Here is a 13,944-nt window from a genome sequence, read left to right as displayed (position 1 = left end):
AAAGGCAACAGCAGTTAGTTCATCAGGTGGTTAGTAATGTAGATAAGGCTCAGACTAGGCAGGCCAAGTATTACAACTCCAAACATAAATATGTAACATTTGAGGAGGGTGATTTGGTCTGGGTTAGGTCACACCCTTTATCTGAAGCTGCTTCTAAGTTTTCAGCTAAGCTTGCGCCCAAATGGACTGGTCCATTTACAGTAATGAAGCGACTTGGACCGGTTAATTATCGAGTGCAGTTTGGTGATCACAAGTGTGACACCTTAAATGTAGTTAACTTAAAACCCTACTTTGGTTTTAAACCCAGTTGTGCCTCTTGTTTGGGGGGGGATATGTGACACCAACCACATATAATGCGGTAAGAAACTCCCCATCTGCAACTTAATTGATTGCAGTTAGTCTGGCCAGACACCTTAATCCGACATGTAATTATCTCAAAGTGGTCACAAACTTGTTCAATTAAGAATTATAAAAAAGTGGGTATATGTGGCAATGCGCCCCGCCCCTGTGTGCATTTATGTGTTGTATGTTGCGTGCGTGTGTAAATGTTGGTGTATAGTCATTGGTACACGGAATATAAACGGGTCTGTGTTTCACGTGTATTTAAAAAGTGTATAATTATATTTAGGCACGGGATTGCACATCACGCACGTGCATTTAAAATATAATATGTGAGCACGGGGTTGCACAGAATTAATTCACGTGCTGGGATTCAAGTGAATTATTAATTAGTAATTGAATCCCAGCACAACAGTATAAATAGATGCACGTTTAGTCACTCGTGGTTAGGTGTTCGGTGAGTGGAGAACGGGATTGGAGACGGAGGTGAAGTAAAGTAATAATAGTAAAAGTAATAGTTAAATCTGCTCACCGTGTTTGTTCGTCTGTCCTGCATTGTCTGTTTAGTGTTTAGTCGTTTTGTATGTCTGTTTATTTTGGCGCAAGTGCCGTGTCCTGTTTTGTGTACCGTTTAAAACCTTTTTATTTGTTAATAAACGCTGAGTGCAGCCATTGCACTCAGCTCATCATCACCACCGTCTCTGTCTGTGTATTCCTGTCTGGTCTGACGCCACCCACTCTGGCCGTCTTTGTGACACGTGGTGTCCTGCGTGGGATCGACAGCGCCTCCAGGACTCAGGCCAGAGCAGGAAGCACAGTTTTGGATTTAAAAAAAAATAAAATAAAAAAAAAAAAAATGGCAGAAGACGCCATCAAAGTGCGGGACTGGATGCTGGAAAATGCTGGGCTGGAGGCCCAGTCTATACCAGTAGTCGTCCAGTTCCTGCAGTTTATGGACAGAGAGCGATGGGAGGCATATGCGAGGGAACAGACCGTAAGCACCTGGGAGGAAGGTGTGGGGTTGGTCCTCAGCTACCTGGAGGCAATTATAAGTGGAACAGCAGCCCAGGTAGCAGGTCCACCAGCAGAGGAAGAATGCCTGCTGTCCCCGTCTCCACCAGCAGAGGAAGAATGCCTGCTGGTTTTGCCTCCACAGCCCAAGCGGGAGGAGCCTGAGCATCCACAGCCCAAGCGGGAGGAGCCCGAACGTCCTACGCCTGAGTGGGAGGAGCCCGAACGTCCTACGCCTGAGTGGGAGGAGCCCGAACGTCCACAGCCCAAAAGGGAGGAGTCGGTGTGTCCACAGCCCAACAGGGAGGAGTCGGTGCGTCCACAGCCCAACAGGGAGGAGTTGGTGCGTCCACAGCCCAACAGGGAGGAGTCGGTGCGTCCACAGCCCAACAGGGAGGAGTCAGGGCGTCCACAGCCCAAAAGGGAGGAGTCGGTGCGTCCACAGCCCGAAGAGAGGGAAGTCGGGGCTTCCACAGCCCTAGGACCCAAGCTGCCAGTAGAGGGAGAATCCCTGCTGGTTCCACCTCCACCGCAGTGGGAGGACTGCTTGCGCCTCCCACCTCCACCAGCAGAGGGTGAATACCTGCTGGTCCCACCTCCACCAGCAGAGGGTGAATGCCTGCTGGTTCCACCTCCACCGCAGTGGGAGGACTGCTTGCCCCTCCCACCTCCACCAGCAGAGGGTGAATACCTGCTGGTTCCACCACCGCCAGGAGCAGAGGAGCTGGAGCTGCCTCTGCCTCCACCACCGCCAGGAGCAGAGGAGCTGGAGCTGCCTCTGCCTCCGCCACCGCCAGGAGCAGAGGAGCTGGAGCTGCCTCTGCCTCCGCCACCGCCCGGAGCAGAGGAGCAGGAGCTGCCTCTGCTGCCCGTACCTCCGCAGGGAGTACTGTAGCCGGAGCCCCAGAAAGGGGAGCTGCTGGCCACGAAGAAGGGGGAGGAGGTCTGGAGACCACCAACCCCAGCAGCAGTTTCGCTGCCGGAGATCGTGGGGGAGGTCTGGAGACCTGCTCCCACTGCAGCAGTTTCGCTGCCGGAGATCGTGGGGGAGGTCCGGAGACCTGCTCCCACTGCAGCTTCTTCGCTGCCGGCAGTACTGTGGTCGGAGCCCCACCAAAGGGAGCTACCGGCTACAAAGACAGGGGGAGAGGTCAGGAGACCACTTTCCCCAGCAGCAGTTTCGCTGCAGGAGTGGACCAACAGGCTGTCAGCCGTTCCACTACCGGCAGGGGTGCTGACAACATGGCCAGCCATGGGCCCACTGAAGCCTCCCTTCCCAGCCCGAGACTTTGTCCTGGACTGCTGGATTTTTAAGGGGGGAGGTGGCCGTTGAGGCCATGTGTGCTGCGCACAAGGGGGGGTATATGTGGCAATGCGCCCCGCCCCTGTGTGCATTTATGTGTTGTATGTTGCGTGCGTGTGTAAATGTTGGTGTATAGTCATTGGTACATGGGATATAAACGGGTCTGTGTTTCACGTGTATTTAAAAAGTGTATAATTATATTTAGGCACGGGATTGCACATCACGCACGTGCATTTAAAATATAATATGTGAGCACGGGGTTGCACAGAATTAATTCACGTGCTGGGATTCAAGTGAATTATTAATTAGTAATTGAATCCCAGCACAACAGTATAAATAGATGCAAGTTTAGTCACTCGTGGTTAGGTGTTCAGTGAGTGGAGAACGGGATTGGAGACGGAGGTGAAGTAAAGTAATAATAGTAAAAGTAATAGTTAAATCTGCTCACCGTGTTTGTTCGTCTGTCCTGCACCGTCTGTTTAGTGTTTAGTCGTTTTGTATGTCTGTTTATTTTGGCGCAAGTGCCGTGTCCTGTTTTGTGTACCGTTTAAAACCTTTTTATTTGTTAATAAACGCTGAGTGCAGCCACTATAGAAATGATCCCTGAAAGTATTGTTTTATGGGCAAGTGGCCGACCGTCTCCCTCCAACTCTGAGTGGCACCGGTAGCTGTGCCGCTGACAAATAAACAGGAGCTTTCATATAATGCAATTGCTGTTGCCCAGTGAGGTGTTACAACAACATTTCAAACTCATTCCAAACTGCAGGCGGTTAAAAGCTTAATTGGGTTCAAGTTTCTCGTATGATTTAAAAAGTAGGAGCCAGTTGCCTCATTTGCATTGTCTGCCTTCCTCCTTTGCACTGTGAAGTCTATCACATTTGTGCTTAAAATCTGAATACGATTCCCATTTGAATCGTATATATTTGGTTTCCATTTTAGCTCTATGCATACACACTATTCTGTTGAGCTCCCAGGGTGTTATCTAATAAAACACCATAATCGGTTAGCACGTTCGGCTGTTAATCGAAATTTTGGTGTTTCAAGCCCACGCAGAGATGATGCTTTTTGCATTTCTTTATTGCATTAGAAAATGGCACTATAATACGTTTTTATTTCCTCTAATTAAACTGAAGAAAAAATGTGCTTTTTTTAATTCAAAAAATTAATTAAGAAAAAAATAACCCTAGTCGTGCTGTTTGCAAAAACCCGGTATCGAAGCAGGGACCGTTACAGTCTAACGCTCTCCCAACTGAGCTATTTCAGCTTGACGCGATTTTGCTATCGAGACAGCATTCTTTTCGTCAATCGCCTTTTTGTTAAGCCAGTAAACCTGCATGTAATGAGAAACGTTCAACAGTTCGGAAACACCACAATAGAATCCAATGCCTTTGCATATGTGTTTCCAAACTGTTAGTTTTTCTCCCAAATGCGGTTTCTCAAAAAATGGTTTTGACTACTTTTTATTATTATTATTACTTTTTCCAGAGTAAGACCAAAAGGCAAACATCCAGGAAATAGTTAAACACTGCTACAGCGCTTGACCTGTCTCAACAAACGTTTAGCTCTAAAACGTGTACATTAAAAGTCTATTAACATCTTTAAAACAATCATGTGTGTTCCAATAGCGGTTAATCCACATGGTGATCAATAAAGTGAATGCTGGCTTTGTTCACATATTAGCAAGACGTTTTCATGATTCACGCATATTCTGAACAAGCACACTAGAATATGGTAATGAAAGGAAAGGAAAATAACTGCTTTATTGGCTCTGGTCTTGTATCGTCACCTTGATTACTGTCCGTAAGAAAGAGGCATTAATCAAAAACCTAATTTATGTAAGGTTCCCAATGCGCAAATACGTAGCATATTTAAACTTCTTCACAATCTTAAATCTTCCCACATGAATGTCAAATACGTACTGACAAGTACGTCCCTTTCCAAATGTAACACTCTGTTGTGTTTGAACACCAACGATGGCTTGGATATGATGTATTAAACCACGATACTATTGTTCCCACTTTCTTTAGTACTACCAAATGTGCTTTTCGTGTCAGCCCTTGCGGCCTAATGGATAAGGCACTGTCTTTCTAAGCCAGGGATTGTTGTTTCGAGTCCCTCTGGGGTGTGATTTTGTTGTAGGAGGCTGTGTGGTCCAGTGGTTAAAGATAAAGGGCTTGTAACCAGGAGGTCCCCCGGTACAAATCCCACCTCAGCCACTGACTCATTGTGTGCCCCTGAGCAAGTCACTTAACTTTCTTGTGCTCTGTTTTCGGGTGAGATGTAACTGTAAGTGACTCTGCAGCTGATGCATAGTTCACACACCCTAGTCTCTGTAAGTCGCCACGGATAAAGGCGTCTGCTAAATAAATAATAATAAAATGAACATAATTATGGTAAGTTTCATTGGCATGTGATATTTTGTAGATCTTGTTATCTGCTTAGTCCGCTCACGCTAGCCAGAACGTGCTCGAGTGCTCTGGCAGCAGCCATGAAGCAAGTCAGTTTTTCAGTTGAAATAAATATCTACTTTGTTTTTGTGGATGGGGGTGTTTTGAAAAGAACAGTTAAATAGCTACGTATTTTGAAATAAAGATGTATTCATTATTATGAACGTTAACAGAAAGTATATTGTATTTACTTTTCCCACGTGTGCTTGCCTTGTACAAATCTGACAGAGTTTCAACAAAGGCATTTGACTTTGGTTCATTAGCCTATACTGCCATCTACAGCATTACTGCGGGAGCCGTTACTTCTTTTGGATATTTTCACAACTAACCGGGCGAGCATGTAGTCGTGGCCGAGTGGTTAAGGCGATGGACTTGAAATCCATTGGGGTTTTCCCGCGCAGGTTCGAATCCTGCCGACTAAGTAAGCTTTGTTTTTAATTGATTGTATGTGTTCATTGTTAATACATGATTAAAGCTCAGGAAGTCTGAAATATTTCTGGTTGTACTTCATATCGCTTCGGTTCATTTTGTTAAAGAATGTTCATTTTGGCACAATTACAAATGCTGTGGTTTCTTTAAAGAAGAAAAGCCGTGGCCCGTACGGGGATCGAACCCGCGACCTTGGCGTTATTAGCACCACGCTCTAACCAACTGAGCTAACCGGCCACACACTCAAAACTTGCTACTAGAACCCGAGGAAAATAAGTCCTGCGGACATTATGATTGTTCTACCAAGATGTTCTCATGTTAAACTGAACAATAACACATTCAAAGTATCGGAAAGGCATAATTAGAGGCCTCGTCATAATGAGGCAGTTTAACAGTGTGAAGGATGTGGTGAGGTGCAGGTTTGCGGTGACTTTCTCTCATTTAACGACCTTGTGATTTGAATACTAACAAGAAAAACAAATCAAATTACCAAGCATTCAGTGGACGTTTTAAGAAATAAATGAACAAAAAGATTTGTCAGAAGTGGGATTCGAAGCACGCCTCCATTGAGACTGCAACCTGAACGCAGCGCCTTAGACCGCTCGGCCATCCTGACTGACACCGGCGACTTTGCCCAACACTGCAATACACTGCTGAACCTCCAATGTCTGACGCTGCAGTAAATCACCTGGTGTGTGCGTAAACTTATTCTTTTTCAGTTTATATTAAGGTGGGCGACCTGTTTCGTCGCATTCTATATGGGATCACAAGGACACTCCTCTTACAGAGAGAAAATATACGGCAAACAGAGCGATCGCTTCACGGTTAGAAACAAATCAGAACAGTCTGTTAGCAAATTAACTTCATGAAAAAAAAACACACAGGCATTACATAAATGTTACAGATATGTTTCGTAGACAAAACAGTTGTAACACAATTGAGTACATTTGTAAACAATCCGCCAGTAACAGACATTATCTCACATGATCTCTAGTTTCAAACGCATTATCAAAGGCGGCACAATTACGACATGGTAAAAATCCAGTATATTTGTCCAGTACACCGAGATCTCTCGATCGTTTCAATGAGTCAGCCCTTAATAAACACTGTCCGTGTTCATTTCTGTGTAAATGACATTGTCTATACACAATACCTGCCATGTAAGCCTATTGGTATCAAACCGATCACAATTAATGTGATCCGTGTTTTCAGTCAGATTGATAGTTTTAATCAATCGTCGAAAAAGCAGCATTGCTTTGCAACTGTAGTTCGTCTTGCGTACCTTTAGGTAAGATACCCACTCAGAACATGTCCGCTTCCTCCAGCCCCCTAAGGAAATCTGGAGGGGTCATAAATAACAGCGAGCAGTTGGCCAAAAACAACACTCACTGTCTCCTTCATGCTCAAAAGCGAACACTCTCACTCTTCATCGTTGATAGCGAGTCCAAACACTTTAAAAACGCATTTCGCTGGCAAATCACTATAGAAATGGTCCCGGAAAGTATTGTTTTATGGGCAAGTGGCCGACCGTCTCCCTCCAACTCTGAGTGGCACCGGTAGCTGTGCCGCTGACAAATTAACAGGAACTTTCATATAATGCAATTGCATTATATTGCAATTGCACACACTCAAAGCTTGTTACTAGAAGCCGAGGAAAATAAGTCCTGCGGACATTATGATTGTTCTACTAAGATTTTCTCATGTTAAACTGAACAATAACACATTCAAAGTATCGGAAAGGCATAATTAGAGGCCTCATCATAATGAGGCAGTTTAACAGTGTGAAGGATCTGGTGAGGTGCAGGCTTGCGGTGACTTTCTCTCATTTAACGACCTTGTGATTTGAATACTAACAAGAAAAATCAAATTACCAAGCATTCAGTGGACGTTTTAAGAAATAAATGAACAAAAAGCTTTGTCAGAAGAGGGATTCGAACCCACGCCTCCAGAGAGACTGCAACCTGAACGCAGCGCCTTAGACCGCTCGGCCATCCTGACTGACACCGACGACTTTGCCCAACACTGCAGTACACTGCTGAACCTCCGATATCTGACGCTGCAGTAAATCACCTGGTGTGTGTGTGAACTTATTCTTTTTCTGTTTATATTAAGGTGGGCGACCTGTTTCGTCGCATTCTATATGGGATTGTAGCAGCCACACCCAGTGACACCCAGTGAGAGTCCTAATACCGACACTACTAAAAATTAATTAAAAGGTTTGGAATAGGAATGACAACAGAATGACAAAGGCAGAATAACAATTCACAAACCTTTATTACAATGATCCATGAGTCACATAAATCAGTTCAAATAACTAACAATACAATGTATTAAAGTTGTACTAAAAACAAGGAGGGGAAATTGAATAAAGCCAGCCAATAGCCACATTTTAAAAGCATGGGGTATTAGACCAACATATAGCAGCGATTACACTTCTCTTTAAGAGTGCTAGGTGATTGGAAACAGCTCTTCGCAGCAAGGGTACAACAACAAAAGCCAGATTGTTAATACACACAAGTTTTAACAGTATTAGGGAACGTTAGCTGCAACATTACAGGTTTAACTATATTAGAGCAATTCAACAACAATACAAGTTTAGTTAAGATAATTAGCAGCAACGTTCAGGTTTAGCAGCGCTGTAGCATAAGTAAACAGAACCAAAAGGTGTGGGGACATTTACCTGCTGCTGGAACACTTTTAATCTAACAAAACAAAATTGATGAGACCGGGATTTAACCACACGTCTCAGAGCTTTATTCAACAGACTAGCTCTCGAATTATCCAACACTTTACTTTTGGAATATACTCACACGGCTGTAACACCGCAGACACAGACACAGCGCGTCTCCAGAACACTCATCTACAGCAGCAGCACACCGAATCTCAGGTCCCACGCACCTGTCGGTACTTCCTCTCTCACCCCGCCTCAAAGAAAGAAAATTTCTCCCGACAGCCCGGCTAGCTCAGTCGGTAGAGCATGAGACTCTTAATCTCAGGGTCGTGGGTTCGAGCCCCACGTTGGGCGTCCTTTTTAAATACAAATTGTAGATGTTTCTTCGAGGCAACGGAGCAATGTCTGATTCTGTTCACATTGTATAAAGTATTGCAACACAATTACTTATTGGTCATTGTCATATAGCAATTGCTATTGTAAAATGCGTGCATCCTTTAAAGCTATACCGATATTGAAATAAAGAATCTTACTTTCGTGGGTTGGCTTCAATCTGATTCTTTTTTTACACTTGTCATTACATCATTCATGGAGCAAGTTAGTATGTGCGTAATAAACCCAATCGGGCCTTGATACAATAGACAACCCTAGTCTGTGCTGAAATGAAATAATGCAGTTTTCTACTCAAGCAAACACAGCTTTTCAGAATGGCCGAGTGGTCTAAGGCGCCAGACTCAAGAACGCTGTCTTTCCAAAGAATTGTGTGTTCTGGTCTCCGAATGGAGGTGTGGGTTCAAATCCCACTTCTGACAGTTCACTTTTACTTATTTTTTAAATGAATCAATTTGTTCATTTTACTATAAAAGATTGTTTCAAGGAAATCAACAGCTGATACCAAACTCTTGTCAGCACTCAATACCATTTTCATTTCCATTTTAAATCGGACTAAAATAGCGTTCCTAACACAGATTGCATTTTTGTTGTAAACGATCTATTAGTGGAAGTAGCTTACATGAGAAATGCCCTCGTTTAACATGCTAGGATGATCGACCTCGGTATTCTCCAACTGCTGTTTACATTTTCTAACAAGTTATGAGGACGAATACAAAGGTTGACAGCTTCCTTGTAAGTGGGGGTAAGCACAAGTTATTTTCAGATGTAATGTCTATTTTAAACTCAATCTAGTCCTGCGTAGTGCAAAAGACATTGCTATATTTTTATATTAGTCAAGCCCTATTTAAAGTGTTCTTAAATTGTTTTGACATTAGCAATGATCAATTTAAATGTGGTTATTGATTTAAACAACTGAACAAATGTGGGCTTGATGGTTTCTTTTTTCTACGTTTCTACCGGAATGAGATACACACTCAAAATGTGTCCGCTTCCTTCAGCAACCCCCGACTGAAGACTGAAGTGGTCATTCCTTGCAGCGAGTAGGTTCCCGATAACAACACTCATTGTCAGCTCGGTGCTCAGAAGAAAACACTGCCACTCCTCCTGGTGGATACCGAGACCAATCCCTTCAAAACGTGTTTCATTCTAGAAATGATCCTTGCAAATATAGTCTTAACTTTTATTAGCAGACCGTCGCCCCCAACTGGCAAGCTCTACTTCATATGAAACAATGACTGGGCAACAACGAGGTGTTACATTAACAATACAAACAAACCCGAGACAGCCAAGCCGTTAAAGCATACCTTAAGTTTGTCGCGTGATACAAAAGCAAGTATTGGCATTTTTGCATTGTCTGCCTCGTCAAACAAGCTCGAGCCACAGCACACAGCGCTGCTGCATCGGGACACAGATTGTGGATTTCTAAGCGACTGAATAAACGAGCTGAGACTACTTTTTAAAGAAATTGAAAACATACCTCTAGTCGAAATATTTGCTATTTAGTTAATTAAATTATTTTTTTAAATTTGCAATCACAGACTACATTGCCAAAATAAAAATAAAAAACAACTGACAATCTGATTTGCTCGTATCAAGCTGCGATGAAGCCTATGAGAATCCCTGGCACCATTAAAGGGGAATTAGCTCAAATGGTAGAGCGCTCGCTTAGCATGCGAGAAGTAGCGAGATCTATGCCCGCATTCTCCAAATAATTTTAAAGTATCTGCGTATTTTGTCCCGGCGCATTATGGAGATAAATACAAAGTGTGACAATTCTTTGTAACAGAGACGCCCACCCTGCATGTGTATTTTAATGCACAGTCTGCTAATTTGTAATAATCCCCGGACTGAAAAACTGCAGCGCGTGATATTTTGTAGTTCTTCTTATCTCCTATGTCCGCTAACGCTAGGCACAACGTGCCCGAGTGCTGTAGCAGCAGCCATGAAGCAAGTTAGTTTTTCAGTAGAAATAAGGCTTTTGTGTATGGGTGTTTTGAAAAGATCAGTTAAATAGCTACGTATTTTGAAATAAGGATGTATTCATTATATGAACGTTGGCAGAAAGGATATTGTATTATTATTTCCCACGTGTGCTTGACTTGTACAAATCTGATAGAGTTTCAACAAAGGCATTTGCTTGGGTTCATTATTTAGCCTATACTGCCATTTGCAGCATTACTGCGGGTGTCGTTTGCTTCTTTTGACAATAATACGGCTGTTTTCACGGAAAACCGTGAGCGCATGTAGCCGTGGCTGAGTGGTTAATGAACAAACAGAGCTGTCAGAAATGGAATTCGAACCCACGCTTCCAGGGTAACTGTGATCTGAATGCAGCGCCAAAGCTAGCTCAACCATCCTGAATTAGACACGTCTTTTCACAACATTGCAGTACACTGCTGAACCTCCGATGTCTGACGCTGCAGTAAATCAACTCTCGTGTGTGTGTACTTTTTTTTTTTATATGAAGGAGGGCGACCTGTTTTGTCGCATTCTATATGGGATTGTAGCAGCCACACCCAGTGACACCCAGTGAGAGTCCTAATACCGACACTACTAAAAATTAATTAAAAGGTTTGGAATAGGAATGACAACAGAATGACAAAGGCAGAATAACAATTCACAAAGCTTTATTACAATGATCCATGAGTCACATAAATCAGTTCAAATAACTAACAATACAATGTATTAAAGTTGTACTAAAAACAAGGAGGGGAAATTGAATAAAGCCAGCCAATAGCCACATTTTAAAAGCATGGGGTATTAGACCAACATATAGCAGCGATTACACTTCTCTTTAAGAGTGCTAGGTGATTGGAAACAGCTCTTCGCAGCAAGGGTACAACAACAAAAGCCAGATTGTTAATACACACAAGTTTTAACAGTATTAGGGAACGTTAGCTGCAACATTACAGGTTTAACTATATTAGACCAATTCAACAACAATACAAGTTTAGTTCAGATAATTAGCAGCAACGTTCAGGTTTAGCAGCGCTGTAGCATAAGTAAACAGAACCAAAAGGTGTGGGGACATTTACCTGCTGCTGGAACACTTTTAATCTAACAAAACAAAATTGATGAGACCGGGATTTAACCACACGTCTCAGAGCTTTATTCAACAGACTAGCTCTCGAATTATCCAACACTTTACTTTTGGAATATACTCACACGGCTGTAACACCGCAGACACAGACACAGCGCGTCTCCAGAACACTCATCTACAGCAGCAGCACACCGAATCTCAGGTCCCACGCACCTGTCGGTACTTCCTCTCTCACCCCGCCTCAAAGAAAGAAACTTTCTCCCGACAGCCCGGCTAGCTCAGTCGGTAGAGCATGAGACTCTTAATCTCAGGGTCGTGGGTTCGAGCCCCACGTTGGGCGTCCTTTTTAAATACAAGTTGTAGATGTTTCTTCGAGGCAACGGAGCAATGTCTGATTCTGTTCACATTGTATAAAGTATTGCAACACAATTACTTATTGGTCATTGTCATATAGCAATTGCTATTGTAAAATGCGTGCATCCTTTAAAGCTATACCGATATTGAAATAAAGAATCTTACTTTCGTGGGTTGGCTTCAATCTGATTCTTTTTTTACACTTGTCATTACATCATTCATGGAGCAAGTTAGTATGTGCGTAATAAACCCAATCGGGCCTTGATACAATAGACAACCCTAGTCTGTGCTGAAATGAAATAATGCGGTTTTCTACTAAAGCAAACGCAGCTTGTCAGAATGGCCGAGTGGTCTAAGGCGCCAGACTCAAGGACGCTGTCTTTCCAAAGAATTGTGTGTTCTGGTCTCCGAATGGTGGCGTGGGTTCAAATCCCACTTCTGACAGTTCACTTTTACTTATTTTTTAAATGAATCAATTTGTTCATTTTACTATAAAAGATTGTTTCAAGGAAATCAACAGCTGATACCAAACTCTTGTCAGCACTCAATACCATTTTCATTTCCATTTTAAATCGGACTAAAATAGCGTTCCTAACACAGATTGCATTTTTGTTGTAAACTGGCTACTTGTCGAAGTCACTGAAAAATATTTTGTGTAGAAACATGTGTTATTTAACTAAAGATTGTTTTAATATTTCAAATAACATATTACTTTGAAAAACATCTCCGACTGCCACTGGATCGTGGTCTCAGGCTGGGATGCGGACCATTGAGAACAGTATAAACGATCTATTAGTGGAAGTAGCTTACATGAGAAATGCCCTCGTTTAACATGCTAGGATGATCGACTTCGGTATTCTCCAACTGCTGTTTACATTTTCTAACACGTTATGAGGTCGAATACAAAGGTTGACAGCTTCCTTGTATGTGGGGGTAAGCACAAGTTATTTTCAGATGTAATGTCTATTTTAAACTCAATCTAGTCCTGCGTAGTGCAAAATACATTGCTATATTTTTATATTAGTCAAGCCCTATTTAAAGTGTTCTTAAATTGTTTTGACATTAGCAATGATCAATTTAAATGTGGTTATTGATTTAAACAACTGAACAATTGTGGGCTTGATGGTTTCTTTTTTCTACGTTTCTACCGGAATGAGATACACACTCAAAATGTGTCCCCTTCCTTCAGCAACCCCCGACTGAAGATTGAAGTGGTCATTCCTTGCAGCGAGTAGGTTCCCGATAACAACACTCATTGTCAGCTCGGTGCTCAGAAGAAAACACTGCCACTCCTCCTGGTGGATACCGAGACCAATCCCTTCAAAACGTGTTTCATTCTAGAAATGATCCTTGCAAATATAGTCTTAACTTTTATTAGCAGACCGTCGCCCCCAACTGGCAAGCTCTACTTCATATGAAACAATGACTGGGCAACAACGAGGTGTTACATTAACAATACAAACTAACTCGAGACAGCCAAGCCGTTAAAGCATACCTTAAGTTTGTCGCGTGATACAAAAGCAAGTATTGGCATTTTTGCATCGTCTGCCTCGTCAAACAAGCTCGAGCCACAGCACACAGCGCTGCTGCATCGGGACACAGATTGTGGATTTCTAAGCGACTGAATAAACAAGCTGAGACTACTTTTTAAAGAAATTGAAAACATACCTCTTGTCGAAATACTTGCTATTTAGTTAATTAAATTATTTTTTTAAATTTGCAATCACAGACTACATTGCCAAAATAAAAATAAAAAACAACTGACAATCTGATTTGCTCGTATCAAGCTGCGATGAAGCCTATGAGAATCCCTGGCACCATTGAAGGGGAATTAGCTCAAATGGTAGAGCGCTCGCTTAGCATGCGAGATGTAGCGGGATCGATGCCCGCATTCTCCAAATAATTTTAAAGTATCTGCGTATTTTGTCCCGGCGCATTATGGAGATAAATACAAAGT

General features: G+C 42.7%; 10 non-coding genes across 10 annotated transcripts; 5 read left to right on the top strand and 5 right to left on the bottom strand.

Moving 5' to 3' along the window:
• The first annotated feature begins 5,440 nt into the window (after positions 1 to 5,440).
• Positions 5,441 to 5,522, top strand: trnas-uga (transfer RNA serine (anticodon UGA)). Its single transcript has one exon. It is a non-coding gene; the product is annotated as a tRNA-Ser (tRNA).
• A 170-nt stretch (positions 5,523 to 5,692) lies between these two features.
• Positions 5,693 to 5,766, bottom strand: trnai-aau (transfer RNA isoleucine (anticodon AAU)). The gene has a single exon. It is a non-coding gene; the product is annotated as a tRNA-Ile (tRNA).
• Positions 5,767 to 6,825: 1,059 nt separating this feature from the next.
• Positions 6,826 to 7,040, bottom strand: LOC131703426 (small nucleolar RNA U3). Its single transcript, XR_009309884.1, has one exon. It is a non-coding gene; the product is annotated as a small nucleolar RNA U3 (small nucleolar RNA).
• A 405-nt stretch (positions 7,041 to 7,445) lies between these two features.
• On the bottom strand, positions 7,446 to 7,527 carry trnal-cag (transfer RNA leucine (anticodon CAG)). Its single transcript has one exon. It is a non-coding gene; the product is annotated as a tRNA-Leu (tRNA).
• Positions 7,528 to 8,481: 954 nt separating this feature from the next.
• Positions 8,482 to 8,554, top strand: trnak-cuu (transfer RNA lysine (anticodon CUU)). Its single transcript has one exon. It is a non-coding gene; the product is annotated as a tRNA-Lys (tRNA).
• Positions 8,555 to 8,901: 347 nt separating this feature from the next.
• On the top strand, positions 8,902 to 9,012 carry trnal-caa (transfer RNA leucine (anticodon CAA)). Its single transcript has 2 exons — positions 8,902 to 8,939; positions 8,967 to 9,012. It is a non-coding gene; the product is annotated as a tRNA-Leu (tRNA).
• Positions 9,013 to 9,562: 550 nt separating this feature from the next.
• Positions 9,563 to 9,768, bottom strand: LOC131703583 (small nucleolar RNA U3). The gene has a single exon (XR_009310022.1). It is a non-coding gene; the product is annotated as a small nucleolar RNA U3 (small nucleolar RNA).
• A 2,132-nt stretch (positions 9,769 to 11,900) lies between these two features.
• Positions 11,901 to 11,973, top strand: trnak-cuu (transfer RNA lysine (anticodon CUU)). The gene has a single exon. It is a non-coding gene; the product is annotated as a tRNA-Lys (tRNA).
• Positions 11,974 to 12,320: 347 nt separating this feature from the next.
• On the top strand, positions 12,321 to 12,431 carry trnal-caa (transfer RNA leucine (anticodon CAA)). The gene is made up of 2 exons: positions 12,321 to 12,358; positions 12,386 to 12,431. It is a non-coding gene; the product is annotated as a tRNA-Leu (tRNA).
• Positions 12,432 to 13,147: 716 nt separating this feature from the next.
• Positions 13,148 to 13,353, bottom strand: LOC131703551 (small nucleolar RNA U3). Its single transcript, XR_009309992.1, has one exon. It is a non-coding gene; the product is annotated as a small nucleolar RNA U3 (small nucleolar RNA).
• Positions 13,354 to 13,944: the final 591 nt, after the last annotated feature.

The sequence above is a fragment of the Acipenser ruthenus genome, chromosome 32 (assembly GCF_902713425.1).
Source record: "Acipenser ruthenus chromosome 32, fAciRut3.2 maternal haplotype, whole genome shotgun sequence".
Classification (NCBI taxonomy): Eukaryota; Metazoa; Chordata; class Actinopteri; order Acipenseriformes; family Acipenseridae; genus Acipenser; species Acipenser ruthenus.
Note: the sequence above shows the minus strand (reverse complement) of the source record. Positions and strands in the feature narration are given on the sequence as shown.